At 39.8% G+C, this 14366-nt stretch overlaps 1 protein-coding gene across 1 annotated transcript in view; it reads left to right on the top strand.

Moving 5' to 3' along the window:
- SPINK5 (serine peptidase inhibitor Kazal type 5) overlaps positions 1-14366 on the top strand; it is a 271657-nt gene that overhangs the window by 84593 nt on the left and 172698 nt on the right. The window contains exon 2 of the mRNA XM_039244507.1: positions 12935-13064. The gene's annotated coding sequence lies outside the window, so the exon portion shown is untranslated. The remainder of the gene's footprint in view (positions 1-12934; positions 13065-14366) is intronic.

Below are 14366 nucleotides of genomic sequence, written 5' to 3'. Positions count from 1 at the left end.
AGATCTCAAATGAACAACATAACGTTATACCTCAAGGAACTGGAAAAAGAAAAATAAATTTAACCCAAAATTAGCAACAGGAAGAAGATGATAAAGATTAGAGCAGAAATAAATCAGAGGCATCTGGTTGGCTCAGTCGGTTAAGCGTCCCGCTTGAGCTCAGATCATGATCTTGTGATTCATGGGTTTGAGCCCCATGTCGGGCTCTGTGCTGACAGCTCAGAGCTTGGAGCCTACTTCATGGATTTTGTGTCTCCCTCTCTCTCTGCCCCTCCCCCACTTGTACTCTGTCCCTCTCTCTCCCAAAAATAAATAAAACATTAAAAAATTAAAAAAAGAAATAAATAAAATATAAAATAAAAAATGGAAAAATCAGTAAAACTAACAGTTGTTTTAAAAAAAGATAAACAAAATTGGCAAACCCTTATTATTAAACTTGTGTAAAATCAGTCATGTTTTCATTGTTGGCTAATAATGATTAAGAAGAATAAGATGAGACAAATTAAGATTCCAAATACATTTCTAGGGAATATGATAATGAGATCAATATTTTTTCTCTGCATATAATACAGTTATTAACAGATTAATAAAGCTTATTTTACCTGAAGACAATGTGAAAGTAGCAAAACACATTCTTTGTATTATAAGTTACTTGTGGCTTATTTTCTATGGAAATCACTATAATGCCCATTTTATTGAAAAAATAGTAGCATTACTGGATCTGTTTTAAGAAGGATCTAGCCATTAAAAAAGAAAAGGATTGGGGCGCCTGGGTGGCTTAGTCGGTTAAGCGTCCGACTTTCGCTTAGGTCATGATCTCGCGGTTTGTTGGTTCGTGCCCCGTGTCTGGCTCTGTGCTGACTGCCATCTCAGAGCCTGGAGCCTGTTTCAGTCTGTGACTCCCTCTCTCTCTGACCCTCCCCTGCTCACGCTGTCTCTCTCTCTCTCTATCCTAGGAATAAGTAAAAATATTAAAATAAATAAATAAATAAACACTTTAAAAAAGAAAAGGATTTAGTCATGTCTTTTTCTCTTTCATTCTTTGCATCTTGTTTTTTCTTTTTCCCTTGAAGACCTTCTTCTCTCTCTTCTACTCTCTCCTTGTCAAATACTCATCATAGTATCCATCCTGAAATTCTTTCTTTGAATATGAGAGGTCTATTTCCTATTCTCCCTTTCCCAATTCTGAGCTTGCTTCATCTTGCCCTCATTTTCCTCCTTTTCTTCCTCCTCCTCCTCCTCCTGTTCCTCATATTCTCTGGGTGGACCAGCTGCATCCTCCCCATTATCTTCATTATGGTTATTTCTATCCTCACCCTCCTCCTCTTCAGAGATGATGTTCATTATCTTTCTTACCAAATCCCTCTAAGTATGTTATGCAGTAGCAGTTAAAAAAATACTTTATCAGCTTTTAGGGTTATGATAGCATAGTTAAATAAGTCAGGACTTCTCTATTTTTAAATATTTTGCTGAACATCTACTGAACTGAGTACTTGGAGTTTGGTTCCATTCAGATTGAAGTAATTAGAATTTGATCATTTCCCTTCCAGAAATTCCCAGCCTCCCAAAATAATATTGACACTAAGAACTCTGGTCAATGAAGTTTGGCTCCACTTTAGCCATACTTAGGAACTCTGGTTTTTAAAAATAACCATTCATGCTTTTAATTTCTCATTGAATGATTAGCAATTTCACTCAGGGTCTTCATTGCCCCCTTCCTCCTCAGCTACCCTGAATTGTGTTTCTCCTTTCTTCCCTCTCACATTATCTACAGTTCCAAAATTTGCAAAAGATTTGGAAATTAATGAAAAGGGAGACAATTATACCATTTACCACCAGTAAAAAAGATATAGAGGATAAAGAACAGAAGAACAGATGGAGTCCAAGGAGGTGGAATACTAAAATTGCCTCCCTTCTCCTGGCTCACACATTCACAGTTATTTCACTTGAAAAGCTATTCAGGGACTTGAATGATTTTTTTAAAGGCATGATATAATCAGCGCTATGTTTTTGGAATATTAATCTGATGGTTGTGTGTGTAGGTTGGACTAGAGGTTAAAAAAAACAAGAAGCAAGAAATTAAATAGGAAAGTATTTTATTAGCCAAGGAAAGAAAAAATGAGAAACTAAACAGCAATCTTGTTGCTGGGAAATAAGCAAAGTATATAACTATTAGTGGTGTCACGGAGCTAAATTTATTAGAGTTGGTTTTGAGACTGGGTGATTAGTGGGAAGGTGATGGTGACCTGATCGTGAAAATGGAGCAGAGGAGCAAAGCTCAGGGGAAAGGTGTTGAGTGTAGTTGGGCACTTGAGATTGAAAGTCTTCTTCACCATTTAGATGGGGGGGACCCCATAATAGATGGCAAATGGACCTGGAGGAATGGGGTTGAGAGTAAGCCCCAAAGATAGGATGTTTGAGCCTTCAGTAGATAGGTCATTTGGGACTACCAATTAAAACAAACAAACAAACAAACAAAAAACTACTATATTTAAGAAGAGACACTTAAGGATGAATCTGAGAAGAAATAGTAAGATAATTAGCAGGGGAGTCCTGAGAGCTTATTTTCTAGAGGCTGAAAGGGAAGAGAATTTAGAGAAGTAAGAGATGCCTACTCAGAGGCAGGAAGGAGTGAGAAGTTTTTTAGCCAATGGCAGGAACGCTGCCAGAGGGTTTAACCTGCCAGTGAAGACACGTACTGCTTTTCCACAGAGAGTAGGGTGGTCCAGTTCTAGGTGATGTAGGCGCACAAACAAAAAGTACACCTCTTTCCTCCCATTTCCCCCTTGACATTTGTTCCATTCCAGGTGAAAGAAGAGGCAGAAATGATCTTGGTCGGGTCTCTGCACAGAGTCAGAAGTGCACTGGATGGTGTTGGTTTGCCCTTCCAAAGCTGCCCTCTGTTTTTCTTTACTCTGCTTTATGCCCTGTGAGGCTGACCCAGCTGGATTATATCAATGGACTTTTTTGCCTCCTGTTTTCCTGTTGTTTCTGGCTCATGATAATCTCTGGTGAGAAGTCACAGGAAAGGAGCAAAGTTATTATGGATTATTTCCTCTCAGTTCCTCCATGGTGCATCATTACGGGTTGGCTATGTCACTTTGTGATGCCGTGTCTGTATACGGTGTGGCAGGATTTTAGCCTGATGTTAGCTCAGAGAAGTGATGGGAACATCAATAAATGGCTTTAAGGGAGAACACTTTATAATATCTAGGCTTCATATTTTTATTTATTTATTTATTTATTTATTTATTTATTTATTTATTTATAGAGGTGGGGTGGGGAAGGAAGGGCAGACAGAGAAGGAGAAAGAGAATCTTAAGCAGATTCCATGCCCAGCAAGGAGCCTGATGTTGGACTTAACTCTCATGACTGTGAGACTATAACCTGAGCCGAAATCAAAAGTTGGACATTTGACTAAGCTACCCAGGTGCTCCTCTAGGCTTCATATTTCTAAACTTGATCAACTGTGTTTTCCTTTCAAAACCCTAGTATCCGGTCGCCAGGGTGGCTCATTTGGTTGAGCGTCCAACTTTGGCCCACGTCATGATCTCAGGGTTCACAAGTTCAGGCCCCACATTGGGCTCTGTGCTGATGGCTTAGAGCCTGGAGCCTGCTACAGATTCTGTGTCTCCTCTCTCTGCACCTTCACAGTTTGTGCTCTCTCTCTCTCTCTCAAAAATAAATAAAAACATATTAAAAAAGATTTTTTAAAAACCTGGCATTCTATGATTGTGAACTAGTGCTTTGCTATTCCAAGTGTAGTCTGTTGAATAGCAGAATCAATTTCTCTTGGGAGCTTGTTAGAAATGCAGATTTGCAGATCCTACCTCCAAATGCACTGAATTGTAGTCTACAGCTTCAAAAGATACCCAAGTGATTTATATGCACATCAGGATTTGGGAAACACTAAGCTAAAATACCATAGTAGTTGCTTATTAGCTCTGTGAACTTGTGACAAATTAGTATCCTTTTCCAAATCTCAAATTTCTAATCTCAACATTTTTAAACTCTTTTTTAAAATTTATTTATTTTGAGAGACACAGAGGCAGTGGGGAAGGGGCAGAGAGAGAGAGGGAGAGACAGAGAATCCCAAGCAGGCTCCATACTGCCATCACAGAGTCCAGTTTAGGGCTTGAACTCCCAAAACCACAAGCTGAAATCAAGAGTCAGATGCTTAACCAACTGAGCCCCCCAGGCACCCCTCTAATCTGAAAATTAAAATAATAATTACAGGGTTGTTGCAAAGAGCCAACAAGACAAAATGTTGTTTAACATTTTTTCATTAAACAAATACGGATATCTTCATTGTGCCAAGTCCTGTGCAAGATGCTCAGTAGTTAACAAAACTGAGTCCCTGCTCTCATGCAGCTTGAATTGTTTCTGAATCTTGTGGGCCCAAATTATTCCTGTTCTGGATATAGCAGCATGGTGTTATATAGATAATTGACCTCGAAGGTGAGAATACATAGATTGTACTCTTTGATTGCCACAATCTAGTTCATTAATACTTCTAAAAACCTCATGTAGTTGTGTGTGTGTGTGTGTGTGTGTGTGTGGTGAGAATGCTTATAATCTACTCTCAGCAAATCGCATATATTATACTCTTGCAATACCTTTATTAATGCTAGTCATCGTACTGCACACTGGATCCTCAGAACTTATAATTCAAAGGTTTGTATCCTTTGACCTACATCTCCTCATTGTGACATCCCCTAGCCCCCAGTGACCACCATTGTACTCTCTGTTTTTATGAAATTGGCAGCTGTATATGCATATATTTAGATTACATATAAAAATGATACCATGCAATATTTGTTGCTCCTTCTGGCCTATTTGACTTAGCATAATACCCTCCAGGTTTATCCATGTTGTCACACATCAGTCCTCCTTTTCTGAAATGTGCTCTATAAGGCCTTAAACTAGTCATTTCTGGAGTGTTAAAGTGGCTCAGTCAGTTAAGCGTCTCACTTTGGCTCAGGTCATGATTTCATAGTTTGTGAGTTAGAGCCCTGCGTCTGTGCTGACAGCACAGAGCCCACTTCAGATCCTCTATCTCCCCCTCTCTCTCTCCCTCCCCTGTTTGCACTTTCTCTGTCTGCTCTCAAAAAAACATCTTAAAACAACAACAACAAACCAACAGCAAATGATTTCTGCTTTCTGAACATTGCAAATGTTAAGAATACCAGACCACATGAACAGATCCCAAAGCGGGCTTCATAGAACACTGAATGTGGTACTTCTCCGTGGATGGGATAAAAAATATAAATGTGGCCAAATAAGTTGGGGAACATATTTCTCTATCAGGAGATCACAATACGCTTTTACCATATTAAAGGCTTCAAGAAGTACCAAGTAAAACACCCCTTTAATTTGGCCTGCTCCCACATTTCTGGCACTTATCGACAGATTCCTTCCTTTCTTTTACTCCTTCCTCCCTTCTCTTCCTTCTGGCCTTCTTTCTTCCTGTCACAGTAATTTGGGGAGATCTTAGACTGGCTCTCTAAGGCCATTTATGGACATGATCATTGGTGGATCTATGTTTTAAAAAAAGTCAGGAGGAAAGGAGGACTTTGCCCAGGGCAGTCCTCCACCGTGGCTGATCACGATGACTCCCAGTGGTTGTTTGGTTTCCCAAGAAGAAGCATTAAGTTTTTTAATACAAGGGCAGGGGATGAGGAGCACAGTCTTTAGGAGTCTCCTGACATTGAGCAAGTCTCCAGCCCTCAGTTTCTGTGTCTAAGAGAGGGCGTGGGATAAGCCTGGTGACTCTGTCATGGTCTGGAACGCCTGAGCTGTGTAGGAATGTAGGCCGGAATTGCCTATTTGTGAATGAGGAGAGGGACATGTGTTGGTGCCCATGAAATTCAGAGAGTGTTTTTTCTTGTTTGACTTGGAACTGGTGTTTTTGCCAGTGAAAGCTGGGCTTCCTCCCCTGGTGTGAGGATTGAAGAGTCATGCCTTTGGCTGGAAGAGGGCCCACTGACTTAATTAAGTGCTCAAACCTGTCTCACTTGCTTAGAGTGTGGATTTCAGAAATATGGCTACAATCCAGAATGAAGCCAAAGCTTCTCACAACATGTATTTTGAGGTTGTCTCTTCTCCCCCATAAAGTTCCCAAGACTTTGATGCGAAGGAAAGCATTTCTTATTATGTTTTAGTTTCTAAAGTTTATCTCCCTGTGTACTGTTATATAGAAACTATAAAAACATGTGGATCCTGGTTTAATGCAGTCGGGAAAGAGGGTAGATAGTTATGTGCCAGCAATTTCAGACAGGGGCTTTAGCAGATACGAAGCATGGGGAAAAGGGTACTGAGGTAACAGAGTAAAGTCTTCTGGTCACATTCAAAGGAGAAGTTCTTCTCACCACCTAGATTCAAGACAGGAATAGGCACAGGGACCACACAGAAACCCTACTCTCTGGAAGGCACAAAGCAGTTTCTAAGAACCCAGACTCTGAGGAAGACAAACCCAGATCCAAAACTGTTGAAGGAAGTCATTGAGAGGGTGTGACCACTGGCTGGCCTTAGAGCTGGACCCAGGCAATTAGAGGCTCCACATCCCGCAACCCACACAGCTCTGTCCTTGAATTACATGTTCTTTCCATCGTCCACCCTATGAGGCATTTTCATAGACATACATAGCCTTGAGAGAGTAATGTATTGATGAGACCATCTGGACTGGAGACGTGACTGAGCTCCATTCGAAACCTCTGTATAAGCTTTTAAGACTCTGGCAGGGGGTGTGGAGACCTATTTGTCTTGCTGCCACCCAAGACAAGCCTTGCTTGGGAAAGTTATTTTGACCTCTCTGAAACCTTGCAAGGTTATTAAGATTAAAGGGATGACAAATCTACGCACCTGTTATTAATACGTGCCTTATAGAAGACTTCAGTAATTACAACTGTTATCACCGATCATATAGAATATTTGAGTTCCAAACTATAGACAGACTTTTAAAGAGAAAGAGATAAATACCATATGATTTCACTTATTTGTGGGATCCAAAAAACAAAACAAAGGAACAAATAAACAAAAAGTAGACCTATAAATACAGAGAATCGATGGTTACCAGAGGGGAGGGGAAGGAAGTGGAGGGAAGGGCAAAATGGGTGAAGGGGAGTGGGAGATACAGGCTTCCAGTTAGGGAATGAGTTAAGTTACAGGGATAAAAGGTACAGCATAGGGAATGTGGTCAATGGTACTGTAATAGTGTCGCACGGTGACAGATGGGAACTATATCTGTGATGAGTGCAGCATAGGGTAAAGACTTGGTGGATCACTCTGCGGTTCACCTGAAGCTGATGTAACACTGTGTGTCAACGATACTTCGATAAAAAAATAAATAAATGCAAACACATGAAGTCGATGAACTTCAGAGTGGAAAAATAATTTATCCAAAGTTATGGAAAGGTAGGGACTAGAACCAAGTCCTCCAACCTCTAAGCCAAAATGCTTTTTGCCTCTATGTATTCAGCAGTCGCCACAAAGTAGTATGTGAAGCACTTCTGAACAGTGGACAGGTGAGGTGACAAATCCCACGGAGCCCAGGGGACTTGCAGTCAGAAGCTGAAGTTAAAATCTGGCTCCACTGCATACCGACTTTGAGACCTTCTATGAACCTCTTTTCCCTCAGCTTGTAAAATGGTGATAATGACCCTTGCTTGCTTTCCAGGAATGTTGTGAAGTTCAAATGAGTTGAAGTGTAAAACTGTAAGGAGCAGCAGGTATGGAAGAGGTTTGTCTTTCAATTACACACTTAAAAGTGTCAGGGGAGAGGGGTGCTGCCAGGGAGCGTCCGGCTTCGGCTCAGGTTATGATCTCATGGTTGGTGGGTTCAAGTCCTGCTTCGGGCTCTGTGCTGACAGCTCAGAGCCTGGAGCCTGTTTCAGATTCTGTGTCTCCCTCTCTCTCTCTCACACCCCCCACCCCCGCTCACACTGTCTTTCAGAAATAAATCTTAAAAAGTTTTTTTTAAGTGGCAAGAGAGCATAATTTGCTTAATATTGGTTTTTCACTATCACAGAAATGATTTATTCTGCATGTTGGCTTGGGAGCAAGGAGAAGCAAACAGGATAAGAATTGCTCATTCCAGCAAGGTGGGTGAGTGTGTGATTGCCTCGGTGAGTGTTGCTGTAACCAGAATAAGCCTGAGAACTACAGCTGGCTGACGTTCTCTGTGCATTCATCCTCAAAGAAAACGAGTCTGATGCCCAAACGTGATTAGGAGTGATTCAGCTTGTTACTTGAATCTCCTGGCAGACATCAACAGGGGTGTATTTCCTATGAGTTCTTCTGCATCTTCCTTTTTCCTGCCTCCGGTGTTCACATCTCTCGTGTTCTAGAGCCACGCTAAGCCTTTATTTCAAATCTTCACTATCCATCCTTCATGAGACTCATGTTGGTAAAAACACAAAACAAAATAAAACTGAGCCTTACTGATCTCCATGTTTCTTCTCCTCTCTTATCCTTCATCTCTATTTTTTGCTCTCAGCTGACTACATATTGGCCTTTCTGATGAAATTTCTCTCCACTTCTCCATGCATTTCTCTTCTCATTTGCCAAGTCTCTGTCAAGAATAGGCCAGGAGCAGAACTGGAGCACTCTAAATCTATATTTTTGAAGTTGGGGAGGGATTGAGGTCTAGTGGGAAGTCTAGAATGATGCAGAATTCTCTTTAATACCCTGGGGCAGGGTCAAAGGTAATGAACACTTACAAATTAATATACACATAATCTACATTTCTTTTTTTTTAAATTTTTTTAAATGTTTTATTTATTTCTAGGAGAGAGAGAGAGAGAGACAGCGTGAGCAGGGAAGGGTCAGAGAGAGAGGGAGACACAGACTCTGAAACAGGCTCCAGGCTCTGAGCTGGCAGTCAGCACAGAGCCCGACGCGGGGCTCGAACCCACGAACCGCGAGATCATGACCTAAGCGAAAGTCGGACGCTTAACCGACTAAGCCACCCAGGCGCCCCCATAATCTACATTTCTTACAGTTTGTTTTCATCTCTCCGAAAGAATGATTGCATTAGCAATGTGGACATAAGGGTGTGAAATGTGTGCTATGGGACCAGACATAGGGAAGTTAGTGGTAGGAGGTTGCTTACGTTTTGGTTCACACTCATACACATTTTCCCCTCATATTTTCTTCAAACATTTGAGTGCCTCTCTTGTGCCCAACATTGGTGCTACTGACCACACCACCTATATACTTTCATTATTATTATTTTACTTTTGAGATCTACTCTCCGAGCAAGTTTCAAATATGTGGTATAGTAGTATTAACTAGTGTAATGCTATATGTTACACCCTCATGACTTATATGCTCTCCTTAAATACTGGCTTGAAGTCCTGCTTTTGGAAGAAAATGTCTTCATTGAAAATACTGACTCACCCCATGGGGCCTCATTTTGAGGTGCTTATCTCTTTGCTTGAGAGGGTTTAATGTAGAGTCACTGTCTACTGCTGAGCACCACCTTGTGGATAAATAACGAGTTAAGACGGCATAACTGGCGTGTTGCAATGGTGTCTTGGCCAGGATTCTTGGATCAGTGTTCCTGCTCTGCTACCTACTGCCTGTGTGGCTGTACGCAGGCTGCCTACTTTGTATCCCAGTGTCTTCTGTAAAAGGAAATAATCTATCACTTCTGTGCTACCTGGTATTATAGTAAGCACACAGAACTATTCATCTGATGTCATTATAGGTAACAGTTTGAAAGCATTGTCAAACAAGACCAGATTTCTAGATAAGGAGAATCGTAATAACCAATATCAGTGCAATTACTAATAAGAAAATAATGGCTAGTATTCCCTGAATACCTAGCAGTAGCAGATGCCACTGTGTTCTTTGTGTGTGTATGCACTGAATTCTTTACAATCCTCACAATACTCCTTTGTACTGAACACTTTTATTATGCTCAGTTCATACATGAGGGAACTGGGACTCTGAGGTGACTGATTTGTCCAGAGTAACACATATCACAAAGGCAGAGTTGAAACCCAATCCAAATCTGTCACTAAACATGTCATCTTAACTGCTCTGACTGCTTGTGAGAGGATTAAGCAAGGGGATTTTTTTTTTTTTAGGGAGAAGACACTGTGTGTGTGTGTGTGTGTGTGTGTGTGTGTGTCTGCATGCACACATGTATTACACAAAAGGAGAGCAAGAGGAAGGAGAATGGTGGAGGAATGGTTGTCTTCAATCTGCTATATAACTGTCCTAGGGAAAGGGATATCATGATTTTTCCAAATGATCCCAGGCATTATAATATTTTGGGTGAATATGCTGCTGTCCATTTATACAGAGTAATTTCCTAATAGCCAGAATTGTTCAAATATGAAATTATCTGCCCTTGGAGACAATAAAGTCTCCATTATTAAAGATTTTTCCTTCTTTTTTCTTTAAATTTACATCCAAGTTAATCAATATATAGTATAATAATGACTTCAGGAACAGAAGTTACTGATTCATCCCTTACATATAACACCCAGTGCTCATCTGAACAAGTATCCTCCTTAATGCCCATTTAGCCCATCCCCCACCCAGAAGCCCTCCAGAAACCCTCCATTTGTTCTCTGTATTTAAGAGTCTCTTATGGTTTATCTCCTTCCCTGTTTTTATATTATTTTTGCTTCCCTTCCTTTAAGTTCATCTGTTTTGTATTTTAAATTCCACATATGAGTGAAGTCATATGATACTTGTCTTTCTCTGATTTATTTCACACAGCACTCTAGTTCCATCCACATTTTTTGCAAATGGCAAGATTTTGTTCTTTTTGATTGCCGAGTAATACTCCATTGTATTTATACCACATCTTCTTTATCCATTCATCAGTCAATGGGCATTTGAGCTCTTTCCATACTTCGGCTATTGTCAATAGTGCTGCTATAAACATTGGGGTGCATGTGCCCTTTTGAAACAGCACTCCTGTATCTTTTATTTAAATACTTAGTATAATTGCTGAGTTGTAGGGTAGTTCTGTTTTTAATTTTTTGAGAAACCTCCATACTGTTTTCCAGAGTGTCTGTACCAGTTTGCATTCCTACCAACACTGCAAAAGTGTTCCCCTTTCTCCACATCCTTGGCAATATCTGTTGTTTCCTGAGTTGTTAATTTTAGCCGTTCTGACAGGTGTGAGGTGGTATCTCATCATGAATTTGATTTGTATTTCTCTGATGATGAGTGATACTGAGTAACTTTTTCATGTGTCTGTTAGCCATCTGGATGTCTTCTTTGGAAAACTGTCTGTTCATGTCTTCTGCCCATTTCTTCACTGTATCATTTGGAGGTTTTTTGGGTGTTGAGTTTGATAAGTTCTTTACAGTTGTTAAATACTAACCCTTTGTCTGATATGTCATTTGCGAATATCTTCTCCCATTCTGTCAGTTGCCTTTTAGTTTTGTTGACTATTTCCTTCACTGTGCAGAAAGTTTTTTATCTTGATGAGGTAACAATAGTTGATTTTTGTTTTTGTGTCCGCTGCCTCTGGAGACGTGCCTAGTAAAAAATTGCTGTGGCCAAGGTCAAAGAGTTTGCTGCCTCTTTTGTCCTGTACAATTTTTGATGGTTTTCTTGTCTCTAGGTCTTTCATCCAGTTTGAGTTTATTTTTGTGTATGGTGTAAGAAAGTGGTAGAGGTTCATTCTTCTGCATGTCACTGTCCAGTTTTCCCAACATCACTTATTGAAGAGGGGAAAGTGAGTGAGGATTTACTTTCTTAACAATTTTTCTATAGATCATACAGCAGCATTAGCCCTAGTCATCATGTTGTACATTACATCCCTAGTACTTATCACATAACTACAACCTGTAGCTTTTGTCCACCTTCTTCAAATTCCTCCTCCCCTACCACCATCTTACCTTTTGTAAACACAAATATGATCCCTTTTTATAAACAAGTTTGATTGTTGTTGTTTAATTTTGGGTTTTTGTTTTTTTTTTTAGATTTCACATATAAGAAAGATCATACTGTATTCGTCTTTTCCAGTCTGACTCATTTCGTGAAACATAATACTCTTAGAGTCCAACTATGTTGTTGCAGATGACTGGATTTCCTCATTTTATGGCTGAATAATATTTCATTGTTTATATATACCACAATTTCTTTACCATCTCATCTATCAGTGGACACTTAGGTTGTTTTCATCTCTTGGCTGTTGTAAATAATACTGCTATGAACATAGGAATGCAGGTATCTTTCAAGTTGGTGTTTTTGTGTCCTTAAGATATATTGCCAGAAGTGGAATTTTTTAATCACATGCTAGTTCTATTTTTAATTTTTTTTTTATTTATTTCTAGGGGAGAGAGAGAGAGAGAGAGAGAGAGAGCGAGCATGAGCAGGGGAGGGTCAGAGAGAGAGGGAGACACAGACTCTGAAATAGGCTCCAGGCTCTGAGCTGGCTGTCAGCACAGAGCCCGACGGGGGCTCGAACCCACGAACCGCGAGATCATGACCTAAGCGAAAGTCTGACGTTTAACCGACTAAGCCACCCAGGCGCCCCTATTTTTAATTTTTTAAGGATCCTCCATGCTGTTTTCCATAGTGGCTGCACCAGTTTACATTGCACCAATAATCAGCACCTTTTTAATGTACTTGACATCCATTTGTACTTGGTTCATGTACTTCCTTGGAGAAATGTCTATTTAAATCCATTGCCCCTTTTAAAAGATGTGCTTGTTTATCTTTTTGTTGTTGAGTGTGACCGTTATTCACATATTCTAGATAATAGTCCCTTATCAGATACAGTTGACTCTCATTGTCTACAGATTCTATATTGTGAATTTCCCTACCTGCTAAAATTTATTTACAACTCAAAAATCATTATGGTTTTGTCATCATTTGAAGACATGTAGAAAAGTGAAAAATTTAGTTGCCAGAGGCACACATTCCCAGCTAAGGTAGAATAAGGTGGCACTCTACCTTCTTATTCCAGCTGTCACACAGAGATGAACACAGGATGAAGATGGCCGGGGCAGTGCAGTGTCACATGTGAAGTCCAGCTCTTGGGCCTGTTGGACGGGTTTTAATCCCAATGCTGGTATCCCTCAGTAGTGTGGTCTCAGGTAAGTCACTTCACTCTTCTGAGCCTTGTTTTCTCTCATGTAAAATTAAGAACAAATGAATGCCAGGATGAATTGTTTTTAGGATTTATGATTATAATCTATGTGATTATATCCCTTCTCTCTATATCCCTCCATGTACATTCCTAGGAGCCGTGTTTCAGTTTTTGCCAATACAGTCTTTGCAGTGATTTGTAGAATATAAATATCACAGATAGCAAGAATAGACTACTTGATTTACAAATATTTTCTCCCATTTGTTAGGTCTTGTCACTTATTTGATAGTGTCCTTTGATACATAAACATTTTTAATTTTGATGAAGTCCAAACTGTCCATTCTTTATTTTGTGGCTAATGTCTACAATTCTAACTTTTGACGGGGAGTGGTTTTGCTTAGTTTAATCACAGATGAAGGAATTACGCTTTATTCCCATTCACTGATAATTAGCTGTAGAAGTGCTTAGAAGAGGTTAATTGATTTACCCTAATGAAGGGCAGAGTTGAGAATCCAACTGACACCTGATGTTAAAACCTGTAATCTTACCTGCTCTAATTATGCAGAGAAGGGATCATTATGGTGAACTAAAGAAAACACCTAAAGGTGATCAACTTTCTCTCAAAGAGTGGGTAGTATTCAGATAAAGAGGAGAAAGGAAGTAGTTTTCTTTGTGGGGATTCTTGTTTGTAGAAAGTGTGTGAAATTACAGCAGATCTCTAGAAATAATGACAAAGCCTTACCACCTCAACTTCTTTTTCTGGGTATTCTACTCCACTGCCTTAGGTCTTAATTAGAAGTCCCTAATGCTTAGTAGGAGTTGGCTGTTGTGATTACTAATTATGGACACAAGAGGGCGCCAAAAGATCTCAGTTCCTCTGGTTCCTTAGGCCCAGCTGTAGGAAATTAATGTTACCCTCTATTGCTGTTTCTATTTACAAAAAAAAGAATTTAGATTACAAAGCTCAGGAAAATCTGAGTAGAACTGATGACAATAAATCCTGGTATACAAATGTTTAGATTTCAAGATTGACTGAAGTCTAGTTCCAGAGTTGATGATTTGGCACCATTTTAAATGAATGTAGTAGAATTTCAGAGCTAGAAAGAATATTTGAAATTACCTTTCCTTTTCTTGCTCCCTGCTCCCTTTCCTCCCTCTTTTCCTCCTTTCTTCCTGGCAATCTTTCCAGTTTGGAAAAGAAAACAAGCTATAAGCAGAGCTGTTCTTCTATACAGATGATGTATACACAAAAAAATCTAAATAACATGAACAAATATTTTTGAAAACTGCTGGAGTGTCATCCTACTCT

The sequence above is a fragment of the Hyaena hyaena genome, unplaced genomic scaffold (assembly GCF_003009895.1).
Source record: "Hyaena hyaena isolate Hyena2069 unplaced genomic scaffold, ASM300989v1 scaffold_241, whole genome shotgun sequence".
NCBI classification, from domain to species: domain Eukaryota; kingdom Metazoa; phylum Chordata; class Mammalia; order Carnivora; family Hyaenidae; genus Hyaena; species Hyaena hyaena.
This window is presented reverse-complemented; position numbering and strand designations above follow the sequence as displayed.